The following is a 16,397-nucleotide window of genomic DNA, read 5'->3' as shown; positions in this document are numbered from 1 at the left end:
GGCGAAGTGTGAGGTCTACGGACCAGGGGTTAATAGAACGAAAGGAACAAATGGTGTCGGAACGAGTAATGGCGGAGCAAGTAGTGTCGGAGCAAGTTATGCCAATGTAGTTTGTTATAAATGTGGAAAACCGGGCCACATTATTAGAAATTGCCCGAACCAGGAGAACACGAATGGACAAGGCCGTGGAAGAGTTTTCAATATTAATGCGGCAGAGGCACAGGAAGACCCGGAGCTTGTTACGGGTACGTTTCTTATTGACAATAAATCTGCTTACGTTTTATTTGATTCGGGTGCGGATAGAAGCTATATGAGTAGAGATTTTTGTGCTAAATTAATTTGTCCATTGACGCCTTTGGATAGTAAATTTTTACTCGAATTAGCAAATGGTAAATTAATTTCAGCAGATAATATATGTCGGAATCGAGAAATTAAACTGGTTAGCGAAACATTTAAGATTGATTTGATACCAGTAGAGTTAGGGAGTTTTGATGTGATAATCGGTATGGACTGGTTGAAAGAAGTGAAAGCGGAGATCGTTTGTTACAAAAATGCAATTCGCATTATACGAGAAAAAGGAAAACCCTTAATGGTGTACGGAGAAAAGGGCAACACGAAGCTACATCTTATTAGTAATTTGAAGGCACAAAAACTAATAAGAAAAGGTTGCTATGCTGTTCTAGCACACGTCGAGAAAGTACAAACTGAAGAAAAGAGCATCAATGATGTTCCCGTCGCAAAAGAATTTCCTGATGTATTTTTGAAGGAATTACCGGGATTACCCCCACATCGATCCGTTGAATTTCAAATAGATCTTGTACCAGGAGCTGCACCAATAGCTCGTGCTCCTTACAGACTCGCACCCAACGAGATGAAAGAACTGCAAAGCCAATTACAAGAACTTTTAGAGCGTGGTTTCATTCGACCAAGCACATCACCGTGGGGAGCTCCTGTTTTGTTTGTCAAGAAGAAAGATGGTACATTCAGGTTGTGTATCGACTACCGAGAGTTGAACAAACTTACCATTAAGAACCGCTACCCACTACCGAGAATCGACGACTTATTTGATCAACTACAAGGCTCGTCTGTTTATTCAAAGATTGACTTACGTTCCGGGTATCATCAAATGCGGGTGAAAGAAGATGATATTCCAAAGACTGCTTTTAGAACATGTTACGGTCATTACGAGTTTATGGTCATGCCATTTGGTTTAACTAATGCACCAGCTGTGTTCATGGACCTTATGAACCGAGTGTGTGGACCATACCTTGACAAGTTTGTCATTGTTTTCATTGATGACATACTTATTTACTCAAAGAATGACCAAGAACACGGTGAACATTTGAGAAAGGTGTTAGAAGTATTGAGGAAGGAAGAATTGTACGCTAAATTTTCAAAGTGTGCATTTTGGTTGGAAGAAGTTCAATTCCTCGGTCACATAGTGAACAAAGAAGGTATTAAGGTGGATCCGGCAAAGATAGAAACTGTTGAAAAGTGGGAAACCCCGAAAACTCCGAAACACATACGCCAGTTTTTAGGACTAGCTGGTTACTACAGAAGGTTCATCCAAGACTTTTCCAGAATAGCAAAATCCTTGACTACATTAACGCATAAAGGGAAGAAATTTGAATGGAATGATGAACAAGAGAAAGCGTTTTAGTTATTGAAGAAAAAGCTAACTACGTCACCTATATTGTCATTGCCTGAAGGGAATGATGATTTTGGGATTTATTGTGATGCATCAAAGCAAGGTCTCGGCTGTGTATTAATGTAACGAACGAAGGTGATTGCTTATGCGTCTAGACAATTGAAGATTCACGAACAAAATTATACGACGCATGATTTGGAATTAGGAGCGGTTGTTTTTGCATTAAAGACTTGGAGGCACTACTTATATGGGGTCAAAAGTATTATATATACCGACCACAAAAGTCTTCAACACATATTTAATCAGAAACAACTGAATATGAGGCAGCGTATATGGATTGAATTATTGAATGATTACGACTTTGAGATTCGTTACCACCCGGGGAAGGCAAATGTGGTAGCCGATGCCTTGAGCAGGAAGGACAGAGAACCCATTCGAGTAAAATCTATGAATATAATGATTCATAATAACCTTACTACTCAAATAAAGGAGGCGCAACAAGGAGTTTTAAAAGAGGGAAATTTAAAGGATGAAATACCCAAAGGATCGAAGAAGCATCTTAATATTCGGGAAGACGGAACCCGGTATAGGGCTGAAAGGATTTGGGTACCAAAATTTGGAGATATGAGAGAAATGGTACTTAGAGAAGCTCATAAAACCAGATACTCAATACATCCTGGAACGGGGAAGATGTACAAGGATCTCAAGAAACATTTTTGGTGGCCGGGTATGAAAGCCGATGTTGCTAAATACGTAGGAGAATGTTTGACGTGTTCTAAGGTCAAAGCTGATCATCAGAAACCATCAGGTCTACTTCAACAACCCGAAATCCCAGAATGGAAATGGGAAAACATTACCATAGATTTTATCACTAAATTACCAAGGACTGCAAGTGGTTTTGATACTATTTGGGTAATAGTTGATCGTCTCACCAAATCAGCACACTTCCTGCCAATAAGAGAAGATGACAAGATGGAGAAGTTAGCACGACTGTATTTGAAGGAAGTCATCTCCAGACATGGAATACCAATCTCTATTATCTCTGATAGGGATGGCAGATTTATTTCAAGATTCTGGCAGACATTACAGCAAGCATTAGGAACTCGTCTAGACATGAGTACTGCCTATCATCCACAAACTGATGGGCAGAGCGAAAGGACGATACAAACGCTTGAAGACATGCTACGAGCATGTGTTATTGATTTCGGAAACAGTTGGGATCGACATCTACCGTTAGCAGAATTTTCCTACAACAACAGCTACCATTCAAGCATTGAGATGGCGCCGTTTGAAGCACTTTATGGTAGAAAGTGCAGGTCTCCGATTTGTTGGAGTGAAGTGGGGGATAGACAGATTACGGGTCCGGAGATTATACAAGAAACTACCGAGAAAATCATCCAAATTCAACAACGGTTGAAAACCGCCCAAAGTCGACAAAAGAGCTACGCTGACATTAAAAGAAAAGATATAGAATTTGAAATTGGAGAGATGGTCATGCTTAAAGTTGCACCTTGGAAAGGCGTTGTTCGATTTGGTAAACGAGGGAAATTAAATCCAAGATATATTGGACCATTCAAGATTATTGATCGTGTCGGACCAGTAGCTTACCGACTTGAGTTACCTCAACAACTCGCGGCTGTACATAACACTTTCCACGTCTCGAATTTGAAGAAATGTTTTGCTAAATAAGATCTCACTATTCCGTTAGATGAAATCCAAATCAACGAAAAACTTCAATTCATCGAAGAACCCGTCGAAATAATGGATCGTGAGGTTAAAAGACTTAAGCAAAACAAGATACCAATTGTTAAGGTTCGATGGAATGCTCGTAGAGGACCCGAGTTCACCTGGGAGCGTGAAGATCAGATGAAGAAGAAATACCCGCATCTATTTCCAGAAGATTCGTCAACACCTTCAACAGCTTAAAATTTCGGGACGAAATTTATTTAACGGGTAGGTACTGTAGTGACCCGAACTTTTCCATGCTTATATATATTAATTGAGATTGATATTTACATGATTAAATGTTTCCAACATGTTAAGCAATCAAACTTGTTAAGACTTGATTAATTGAAATAGGTTTCATATAGACAATTGACCACCCAAGTTGACCGGTGATTCACGAACGTTAAAACTTGTAAAAACTATATGATGACATATATATGGATATATATATAGTTAACATGATACTATGATAAGTAAACATATCATTAAGTATATTAACAATGAACTACATATGTAAAAACAAGACTACTAACTTAATGATTTTTAAACGAGACATATATGTAACGATTATCGTTGTAAAGACATTTAATGTATATATATCATATTAAGAGATATTCATACATGATAATATCATGATAATATAATAATTTAAAATCTCATTTGATATTATAAACATTGGGTTAACAACATTTAACAAGATCGTTAACCTAAAGGTTTCAAAACAACACTTACATGTAACGACTAACGATGACTTAACGACTCAGTTAAAATGTATATACATGTAGTGTTTTAATATGTATTTATACACTTTTGAAAGACTTCAATACACTTATCAAAATACTTCTACTTAACAAGAATGCTTACAATTACATCCTCGTTCAGTTTCATCAACAATTCTACTCGTATGCACCCGTATTCGTACTCGTACAATACACAGCTTTTAGATGTATGTACTATTGGTATATACACTCCAATGATCAGCTCTTAGCAGCCCATGTGAGTCACCTAACACATGTGGGAACCATCATTTGGCAACTAGCATGAAATATCTCATAAAATTACAAAAATATGAGTAATCATTCATGACTTATTTACATGAAAACAAAATTACATATCCTTTATATCTAATCCATACACCAACGACCAAAAACACCTACAAACACTTTCATACTTCAATTTTCTTCATCTAATTGATCTCTCTCAAGTTCTTTCTTCAAGTTCTAAGTGTTCTTCATAAATTCCAAAAGTTCTAGTTTCATAAAATCAAGAATACTTTCAAGTTTGCTAGCTCACTTCCAATCTTGTAAGGTGATCATCCAACCTCAAGAAATCTTTGTTTCTTACAGTAGGTTATCATTCTAATACAAGGTAATAATCATATTCAAACTTTGGTTCAATTTCTATAACTATAACAATCTTATTTCAAGTGATGATCTTACTTGAACTTGTTTTCGTGTCATGATTCTGCTTCAAGAACTTCGAGCCATCCAAGGATCCATTGAAGCTAGATCCATTTTTCTATTTTCCAGTAGGTTTATCCAAGGAACTTAAGGTAGTAATTATGTTCATAACATCATTCGATTCATACATATAAAGCTATCTTATTCGAAGGTTTAAACTTGTAATCACTAGAACATAGTTTACTTAATTCTAAACTTGTTCGCAAACAAAAGTTAATCCTTCTAACTTGACTTTTAAAATCAACTAAACACATGTTCTATATCTATATGATATGCTAACTTAATGATTTAAAACCTGGAAACACGAAAAACACCGTAAAACCGGATTTACGCCGTCGTAGTAACACCGCGAGCTGTTTTGGGTTAGTTAATTAAAAACTATGATAAACTTTGATTTTAAAGTTGTTATTCTGAGAAAATGATTTTTATTATGAACATGAAACTATATCCAAAAATTATGATTAAACTCAAAGTGGAAGTATGTTTTCTAAAATGGTCATCTAGACGTCGTTCTTTCGACTGAAATGACTACCTTTACAAAAACGACTTGTAACTTATTTTTCCGACTATAAACCTATACTTTTCTGTTTAGATTCATAAAATAGAGTTCAATATGAAACCATAGCAATTTGATTCACTCAAAACGTATTTAAAATGAAGAAGTTATGGGTAAAACAAGATTGGATAATTTTTCTCATTTTAGCTACGTGAAAATTGGTAACAAATCTATTCCAACCATAACTTAATCAACTTCTATTGTATATTATGTAATCTTGAGATACCATAGACACGTATACAATGTTTCGACCTATCATGTCGACACATCTATATATATTTCGGAACAACCATAGACACTCTATATGTGAATGTTGGAGTTAGCTATACAGGGTTGAGGTTGATTCCAAAATATATATAGTTTGAGTTGTGATCAATACTGAGATACGTATACACTGGGTCGTGGATTGATTCAAGATAATATTTATCGATTTATTTCTGTACATCTAACTGTGGACAACTAGTTGTAGGTTACTAACGAGGACAGCTGACTTAATAAACTTAAAACATCAAAATATATTAAAAGTGTTGTAAATATATTTTGAACATACTTTGATATATATGTATATATTGTTATAGGTTCGTGAATCAACCAGTGGCCAAGTCTTACTTCCCGACGAAGTAAAAATCTGTGAAAGTGAGTTATAGTCCCACTTTTAAAATCTAATATTTTTGGGATGAGAATACATGCAGGTTTTATAAATGATTTACAAAATAGACACAAGTACGTGAAACTACATTCTATGGTTGAATTATCGAAATCGAATATGCCCCTTTTTATTAAGTCTGGTAATCTAAGAATTAGGGAACAGACACCCTAATTGACGCGAATCCTAAAGATAGATCTATTGGGCCTAACAAACCCCATCCAAAGTACCGGATGCTTTAGTACTTCGAAATTTATATCATACCCGAAGGGTGTCCCGGAATGATGGGGATATTCTTATATATGCATCTTGTTAATGTCGGTTACCAGGTGTTCACCATATGAATGATTTTTATCTCTATGTATGGGATGTGTATTGAAATATGAAATCTTGTGGTCTATTGTTACGATTTGATATATATAGGTTAAACCTATAACTCACCAACATTTTTGTTGACGTTTAAAGCATGTTTATTCTCAGGTGAATATTAAGAGCTTCCGCTGTTGTATACTAAAATAAGGACAAGATTTGGAGTCCATGTTTGTATGATATTGTGTAAAAACTGCATTCAAGAAACTGATTTCGATGTAACATATTTGTATTGTAAACCATTATGTAATGGTCGTGTGTAAACAGGATATTTTAGATTATCATTATTTGATAATCTACGTAAAGCTTTTTAAACCTTTATTTATGAAATAAAGGTTATGGTTTGTTTTAAAAATGAATGCAGTCTTTGAAAAACGTCTCATATAGAGGTCAAAACCTCGCAACGAAATCAATTAATATGGAACGTTTTTAATCAATAAGAACGGGACATTTCACATGTCATCAATCCTTGTCAAATTCCTTGCTTATAAATGCTAGCCCTTGTCCATGTCATCAATCCTTGTCAAATTCCTTGCTTATAAATACTAGCCCTTGTCCATGTCATCAATCCTTGTCAAATTCCTTGCTTATAAATACTAGCCATTTACCTCTCATTCAAATCACTTGCTCATTTGGTTTTCACACACACTTGTTCTTTCTTTCTTCCCTTTCTAGTATTGCTTGTAAGTCTTCTTTTTCTTCTTCTTTTCCTTTCATTTTCGTGGCCATCATCATCATATTATGGAGATCAAAGTTCCTTTTAGCTTTGATCTTGCTTATATCTTGTTGATTCAAGCATGAATCTTTCAAGAACATGGAAGATTCAAGCTTTCTAGCTTTGAATCTTCACCAACTTTGTAGATTCATCTTTCTTTTACTTTAATCTTGTTATTTTGTGATAAAGATTCAAACTTTTGTTTGTTATCTTCATATATCTTAAAGATCCAAGCTTTATGCTTCAAGATCTTCAAGAACACTAAAGGTTCAAGCTTTCTAGCTTTGTGACCTTATAAATTGTGTGAAAGGGATCCAAGCTCTCTAGCTTAGGGTTCCATCACCTCTTTTGACTTGGATCATGTTCATACTTGTTTGATTGATGTAAAGTTTGTAACTTTGTTTGTAAATAGGACTTGTAATTGTGTTAAGACTAAGGATATGATGTAACCTTGGTTCATCATCCATCTAAGACTCTTAAATGAGTTGTGTTACCACTTGGTCTTAACATATTGTATATTGATGGTAGAATCTTGGTCAAAAGTGATGCTAAACCATCAACGAGTTATACACTTGAAGCTACAAGCATCAAGGATGAGAACCGTGATGAGCATCAAGCACCAAGAACCTCACCGGAGCACTTGTCCACTGATTTTCGTATCTGATCAGACCACCTGGGCTACTGGAGAGTTTATTTTCAGTTTGTTCGGTTCGAGTAGATGATTTTCCATTTATGCCTCGTCTTAATCCGAGTTACGGTTTAGGATTTATGGCCCTCCGAGAGTCACTACACCCTATTAACGTTGTGCTGAAATTTCTGACCTACTCGCACTTAAACCGTCGCCACGGTCAAATGAAGACGAGTTAGGTTCTGAAAATTGGTCAGCGGTTAGGGGACTCACATTCGGAGCCATAGCCACTGACTATGCATCTTTTCGATTTACGTAGAGGTCGCAGCAGCTGACCGAATTCAGCCTATTGTTTCGATCTCTATTCTTGTCGAACTTACTTAGCTTTTATGATGATGAATGATGATGATGATGACACTTAAACTTATTTTATGCACTATTAGAATTTATAAAAACAACCTACTGACCTAGTAACCGTTGATTTAGGTTGACGACCTTTCGGACCGACTTACTACTTGCGTACTTTCATTACCGACTTTACCGCTTTTATCACTGTGAGTTATAGCATTCCCTTTTTACTTTAACTTATTTTGGGAACTGAGAATACATGCGGATTTTATGTTTTACATACTAGGCACGAGTACTTAAACTTATATATGTGTGGGTTATACAACGGCATAAACATTCCCTTTAGCTCGGTAATGTTTAATCATTGGTTTTTGAACCATGAACGCGAATCTTAGATATGGATCCATAGGGTTTGACATCCCCACTCGGGCTAGTCGCGCTAGCATTTAACGAGTGTTTAATACTTCGTAGACATACGCACTTGCCAAGTGTACTTTCAGGGGTATAAACGTTAAGTTAGTTACCGAGTGCCCACGGTTATACATATACTTTATCATACTGATTTGAATTACTGATTTGAAACGCTTGTTTGAAGCACTGAAATCTCGTGGCCTACATTACATTACTGAATACAAACAAACTATAGCTCACCAACATTCGTGTTGACTTTTTAAGCATGTATTTCTCAGGTGTTTAGACGTTGTTGCTTCTGCTGTTAGCCTTGCTGTTCTAGTCTCGGTGTATAGACTTGCTGTTACAGACTTGCTGTGTTAGACTTCCGCTGCATTACTTAGAGATGTCTCAAGCATGAAACTTTTACTTTGCATTCCCAACTTATGTTATTTTCAAAACAATAGCTTTGTAATGACCTTAGTATCATGTACTCATGTTAATGTTTCCTATTCATCTTTTGTAAAACGTTATCTGTTCATGAATGCAAAACTGGTTTTCAAACAGCATATAGTGTTTGACCTTGTAATGATCCTGTTGTTGATGTACCGTACACGATGATTTTGTACGGGGCATCACACTGATGGTTTCTGATGCTCAGCTTTGACCTTAGAACATGTCAAACATTCTCCTACGTATTTAGCAACATCGGCTTTCATACCCGGCCACCAAAAATGTTTCTTGAGATCCTTGTACATCTTCCCCGTTCCAGGATGTATTGAGTATCTGGTTTTATGAGCTTCTCTAAGTACCATTTCTCTCATATCTCCAAATTTTGGTACCCAAATCCTTTCAGCCCTATACCGGGTTCCGTCTTCCCGAATATTAAGATGCTTCTCCGATCTTTTGGGTATTTCATCCTTTAAATTTCCCTCTTTTAAAACTCCTTGTTGCGCCTCCTTTATTTGAGTAGTAAGGTTATTGTGAATCATTATATTCATAGATTTTACTCGAATGGGTTCTCTGTCCTTCCTGCTCAAGGCGTCGGCTACCACATTTGCCTTCCCCGGGTGGTAACGAATCTCAAAGTCGTAATCATTCAATAATTCAATCCACATACGCTGCCTCATATTCAGTTGTTTCTGATTAAATATGTGTTGAAGAATTTTGTGGTCGGTATATATAATACTTTTGACCCCATATAAGTAGTTCCTCCAAGTCTTTAATGCAAAAACAACCGCGCCTAATTCCAAATCATGCGTCGTATAATTTTGTTCGTGAATCTTCAATTGTCTAGACGCATAAGCAATCACCTTCGTTCGTTGCATTAATACACAACCGAGACCTTGCTTTGATGCGTCACAATAAATCACAAAATCATCATTCCCTTCAGGCAATGACAATATAGGTGCCGTAGTTAGCTTTTTCTTCAATAACTGAAACGCTTTCTCTTGTTCATCCTTCCATTCAAATTTCTTCCCTTTATGCGTTAATGCAGTCAAGGGTTTTGCTATTCTGGAAAAGTCTTGGATGAACCTTCTGTAGTAACCAGCTAGTCCTAAAAATTGGCGTATGTGTTTCGGAGTTTTCGGAGTTTCCCACTTTCCAACAATTTCTATCTTTGCCGGATCTACCTTAATACCTTCTTTGTTCACTATGTGACTGAGGAATTGAACTTCTTCCAACCAAAATGCACACTTTGAAAACTTAGCGTACAATTCTTCCTTCCTCAATACTTCTAACACCTTTCTCAAATGTTCACCGTGTTCTTGGTCATTCTTTGAGTAAATAAGTATGTCATCAATGAAAACAATGACAAACTTGTCAAGGTATGGTCCACATACTCGGTTCATAAGGTCCATGAACCCAGCTGGTGCATTAGTTAAACCAAACGGCATGACCATAAACTCGTAATGACCGTTACGTGTTCTGAAAGCAGTCTTTGGAATATCATCTTCTTTCACCCGCATTTGATGATACCCGGAACGCAAGTCAATCTTTGAATAAACAGACGAGCCTTGTAGTTGATCAAATAAGTCATCGATTCTCGGTAGTGGGTAGCGGTTCTTGATGGTAAGTTTGTTCAACTCTCGGTAGTCGATACACAACCTGAATGTACCATCTTTCTTCTTGACAAACAAAACAGGAGCTCCCCATGGTGATGTGCTTGGTCGAATGAAACCACGCTCTAAAAGTTCTTGTAATTGGCTTTGCAGTTCTTTCATCTCGCTGAGTGCGAGTCTGTAAGGAGCACGAGCTATTGGTGCAGCTCTTAGTACAAGATTTATTTGAAATTCAACGGATCGATGTGGGGGTAATCCCGGTAATTCTTTCGGAAATACATCGGGAAATTCTTTTGCGACGGGAACATCATTGATGCTCTTTTCTTCAGTTTGTACTTTATCGACGTGTGCTAGAACAGCATAGCAACCTTTTCTTATTAGTTTTTGTGCCTTCAAATTACTAATAAGATGTAGCTTCGTGTTGCCCTTTTCTCCGTACACCATTAAGGGTTTTCCTTTTTCTCGTATAATGCGAATTGCATTTTTGTAACAAATAATCTCTTCTTTCACTTCTTTCAACCAGTCCATACCGATTATCACATCAAAACTCCCTAACTCTACTGGTATCAAGTCAATCTTAAATGTTTCGCTAACCAGTTTAATTTCTCGATTCCGACATATATTATCTGCTGAAATTAATTTACCATTTGCTAATTCGAGTAAAAATTTACTATCCAAAGGCGTCAATGGACAACTTAATTTAGCACAAAAATCTCTACTCATATAGCTTCTATCCGCACCCGAATCAAATAAAACGTAAGCAGATTTATTGTCAATAAGAAACGTACCCGTAACAAGCTCCGGGTCTTCCTGTGCCTCTGTCGCATTAATATTGAAAACTCTTCCGCGGCCTTGTCCATTCGTGTTCTCCTGGTTCGGGCAATTTCTAATAATGTGGCCCGGTTTTCCACATTTATAACAAACTACATTGGCATAACTTGCTCCGACACTACTTGCTCCGCCATTACTCGTTCCGACACCATTTGTTCCTTTCGTTCTGTTAACCCCTGGTCCGTAGACCTCACACTTTGCCGCGCTATGACCATTTCTTTTAGACTTGTTGCAAAATTTAGTGCAGAACCCCGAGTGATACTTTTCACATCTTTGGCATAGCTGCTTCTGATTGTTGTTGTTATTGCGGTTATTATTGTTGTTGGGATGATTGTTGTAGTTGCTGTTGTTGTTGTTGTTGTTGTTGTTGTTGTTGGGCCGTTTGTTGTAGTTGCGATTGATGTTGCGATTGTTGGGATAGTTGTTGCGATTATTGTGGTAATTGCTGTTGTTGTTGTATTGGTGATTTTTATCACCGTTTTCCTCCCACTTTCTTTTGACTTGCTTCACATTGGCCTCTTCAGCAGTCTGTTCTTTAATTCTTTCTTCAATCTGGTTCACTAGTTTGTGAGCCATTGTACATGCCTGTTGTATGGAGGTGGGCTCGTGTGAATTTATATCTTCTTGGATTCTTTCCGGTAATCCTTTCACAAATGCGTCGATCTTCTCTTCCTCATCTTCGAATGCTCCCGGACACAATAGGCATAATTCTGTGAATCATCTTTCGTACGTGGTAATATCAAATCCTTGGGTTCGTAACCCTCTAAGTTCTGTCTTGAGCTTATTGACCTCGGTTCTGGGACAGTACTTCTCGTTCATCAAGTGCTTGAATGTTGACCACGGTAGTGCGTAAGCATCATCTTGTCCCACTTGCTCTAGATAGGTATTCCACCATGTTAACGCAGAACCTGTGAAGGTATGCGTAGCGTACTTCACTTTGTCCTCTTCAGTACACTTACTTATGGCAAACACCGATTCGACCTTCTCGGTCCACCATTTCAATCCGATCGGTCCTTCGGTTCCATCAAATTCCAACGGTTTGCAGGCAGTGAATTCTTTATAGGTGCATCCTACACGATTTCCTGTACTGCTAGATCCAAGGTTATTGTTGGTATGTAGCGCAGCCTATACTGCGGCTATGTTTGCAGCAAGAAAGGCACGAAATTCCTCTTTGCTCATATTCAAGGTGTGTCGAGTAGTTGGTGCCATTTCCTTCAAAATAGTCAAATGAAACGATTTAATCATATAGAATATCAAGAGTAGTTAATAGTATTTTGTAGCGTAATATGAACTTATTTATAAAAGCTCTTTCTTCATATTAGCGTTTTATACTCTTTAATTCGGGTAGTATCTACCCGTTAAGTTCATACTTAGTAGCTAACATACCATTTCAACTACTACAATTCTATATGAAAAACTAATCACAAAAAAAAAAAAATCATATTCAAACCTTTATACAATAACTTGCAAACTTACAATACCTCTTTTTTTTACATATAGCATGAAATATAGCACATAAAACTTTGATACAAAGTAGTTGCGAAGATAATTCTAGTTAATAAATAAGGCGTTCAGCAAAGGCAATAAAGACACGTAATTCATACGTCCAGAAACAAGTCATGCATTCTGGTTTTACTAATACCACTTCCCATCCTTGGTTTTGTGGAACATAACCGTTGTGACCGATAGTAAGACAATGTGTTGTAACGTCGTCAAAAGGATGAAGGTTACGTAATGACCAACAGTCTCGTAATAACCTAAAAACCTCATTTCTTACCCCAATTACCGACTCCGTCACTTGTGGGAACGTTTTATTTAATAGTTGTAGCCCGATGTTCTTATTCTCACTTTGGTGAGAAGCGAACATTACTAACCCGTAAGCATAATATGCTTCTTTATGTTGCATGTTAGCCACTTTTTCTAAATCACGAAGTCCTATATTCGGATATATTGAGTCAAAATAATTTCTTAACCCATTGCGTAAAATAGCATTTGGGTTTCCCGCAATATATGCATCAAAGTAAACACATCGTAACTTATGGATTTCCCAATGTGATATCCCCCATCTTTCGAACGAAAGCCTTTTATAAATCAAGGCATTCTTGGAACGTTCTTCGAATGTCTTACAAACTGATCTCGCCTTAAATAGTTATGCCGAGGAATTCTGACCGACTCTAGACAAGATTTCATCAATCATGTCTCCGGGTAGGTCTCTTAAAATATTGGGTTGTCTATCCATTTTGTGTTTTTATACTGTAAAATAGACAAGAGTTATATTCATAAAAAAAAATATTTATTAATACAAGCAATCTTTACATATATCATAAAGCATAAGCATACTATATTACATATATTACACCACACGAATACAACTATCTTATTCCGACTCGCTCGTTTCTTCTTCTTCGGTTTTGGTTCGTTTTGCCAAGTTTCTAGGGATATATGATGTTCCCCTAATACGAGCCATTGTTTTCCACATTGGTTTAGAAAAACCTGGTGGTTTAGAGGTTCCCGGGTTATTGTCACAACTTAAGAAATACGGGTGTTGATGATACATATAAGGTTCATCGGGTTTGGAATCAAATTTCTCTATTTTTATGCCCTTTCCCTTATTGTTATCTTTTGCCTTATTAAATTGTGTTGAGTTAATTTCTATAACATCATCGGAATCCTTGTCGGGATCCGATTCATCGGAGAATTGGTAATCCTCCAAATACTTTGCTTCCTTGGCGGAAACACCATTGACCATAATTAACTTTGGTCGGTTGGTTGAGGATTTTCTTCTACTTAACCGTTTTATTATTTCCCCTACTAGTTCTATTTCTTCTTCCGGTTCCGATTCTTCTTCCGGTTCCGACTCTTCTTCCGGTTCCTCTTCGGGAACTTGTGAATCAGTCCACGAATCATTCCAATTTACATTTAACTCTTCATTATTATTAGGTGAGTCAATGGGACTTGTTCTAGAGGTAGACATCTATCACATAATATCAAACGCGTTAAGAGATTAATATATCACATAATATTCACATGTTAAAAATATATAGTTTCCAACAAAATTTGTTAAGCAATCATTTTTCAAGTAAAGACGGTCGAAGTCCAGACTCACTAATGCATCCTAACAAACTCGATAAGATACACTAATGCAAAATTCTGGTTCTCTAAGACCAACGCTCGGATACCAACTGAAATGTCCCGTTCATATTGATTATAAACGTTCCATATTAATTGATTTCGTTGCGAGGTTTTGACCTCTATATGAGACGTTTTTCAAAGACTGCATTCATTTTTAAAACAACCATAACCTTTATTTTATCAATAAAGGTTTCAAAAGCATTACGTAGATTATCAAATAATGATAATCTAAAATATACTATTTACACACGACCATTACATAATGGTTTACAATAGAAATATATTACATCGACATATGTTTCTTGAATGCAGTTTTTACATAATATCATACAAACATGGACTCCAAATCTTGTCCTTATTTTAGTATGCAACAGCGGAAGCTCTTAATATTCACCTTAGAATAAACATGCTTTAAACGTCAACAAAAATGTTGGTGAGTTATAGGTTTAACCTATATATATATATCAAATCGTAACAATAGACCACAAGATTTCATATTTCAATATACATCCCATACATAGAGATAAAAATAATTCATATGGTGAACACCTGGTAACCGACATTAACAAGATGCATATATAAGAATATCCCCATCATTCCGGGGCACCCTTCGGATATGATATAAATTTCGAAGTACTAAAGCATCCGGTACTTTGGATGGGGTTTGTTAGGCCCAATAGATCTATCTTTAGGATTCACATCAATTAGGGTGTTTGTTCCCTAATTCTTAGATTACCAGACTTAATAAAAAGGGGCATATTCGATTTCGATAAGTCAACCATAGAATGTAGTTTCACGGACTTGTGTCTATTTTGTAAATCATTTATAAAACCTGCATGTATTCTCATCCCAAAAATATTAGATTTTAAAAGTGGGACTATAACTCACTTTCACAGATTTTTACTTCGTCGGGAAGTAAGACTTGGCCACTGGTCGATTCACGAACCTATAACAAATATGTACATATATATCAAAGTATATTCAAAATATATTTACAACACTTTTAATACATTTTAATGTTTTAAGTTTATTAAGTCAGCTGTCCTCGTTAGTAACCTACAACTAGTTATCCAACGTTAGATGTACAGAAAAAAATTGATATATATTATCTTGAATCAATCCACGACCCAATGTATACACGTCTCAGGCTAGATCACAACTCAAAGTATATATATTTTTGGAATCAACCTCAACCCTGTATAGCTAACTCCCACATTACTGCATATAGAGTGTCTATGGTTGTTCCAAATAATATATACACATGGGTCGATATGATATGTCAAAACATTTGCATACGTGTCTATGGTATCCCAAGATTACATAATATATTAGAATACATGTATAATACAATATAAGTTAGCTAGGATATGATTAATATAGATTTGTTACCAATTTTCACGTTGCTACAACAAGAAAAATTATCCAATCTTGTTTTACCCATAACTTCTTCATTTTAAATCCATTTTGAGTGAATCAAATTGATATGGTTTCATATTGAACTCTATTTTATGAATATAAACAGAAAAAGTATAGGTTTATATTCGTAAATATAAGTTACAAGTCATTTTTGTAAAGGTAGTCATTTTAGTCGAAAGAACAACGTCTAGATGACCATTTTAGAAAACATACTTCCACTTTGAGTTTAACCATGATTTTTAGATATAGTTTCATGTTCATAAGAAAAATCATTTTCCCAGAAGAACAACTTTTAAATAAAAGTTTATCATAGTTTTTAATTAACTAACCCAAAACAGCCCGCGGTGTTACTACGACGGCGTAAATCCGGTTTTACGGTGTTTTTCGTGTTTTCAGGTTTTAAATCATTAAGTTAGCATATCATATAGATATATAACATGTGTTTAGTTGATTTTAAAAGTCAAGTTAGA

Source organism: Rutidosis leptorrhynchoides, chromosome 2 (genome assembly GCF_046630445.1).
Source record: "Rutidosis leptorrhynchoides isolate AG116_Rl617_1_P2 chromosome 2, CSIRO_AGI_Rlap_v1, whole genome shotgun sequence".
Taxonomy (NCBI): domain Eukaryota; kingdom Viridiplantae; phylum Streptophyta; class Magnoliopsida; order Asterales; family Asteraceae; genus Rutidosis; species Rutidosis leptorrhynchoides.
The sequence above is the reverse complement of the archived record's forward strand: the minus strand, read 5'-3'. Positions refer to the sequence as shown.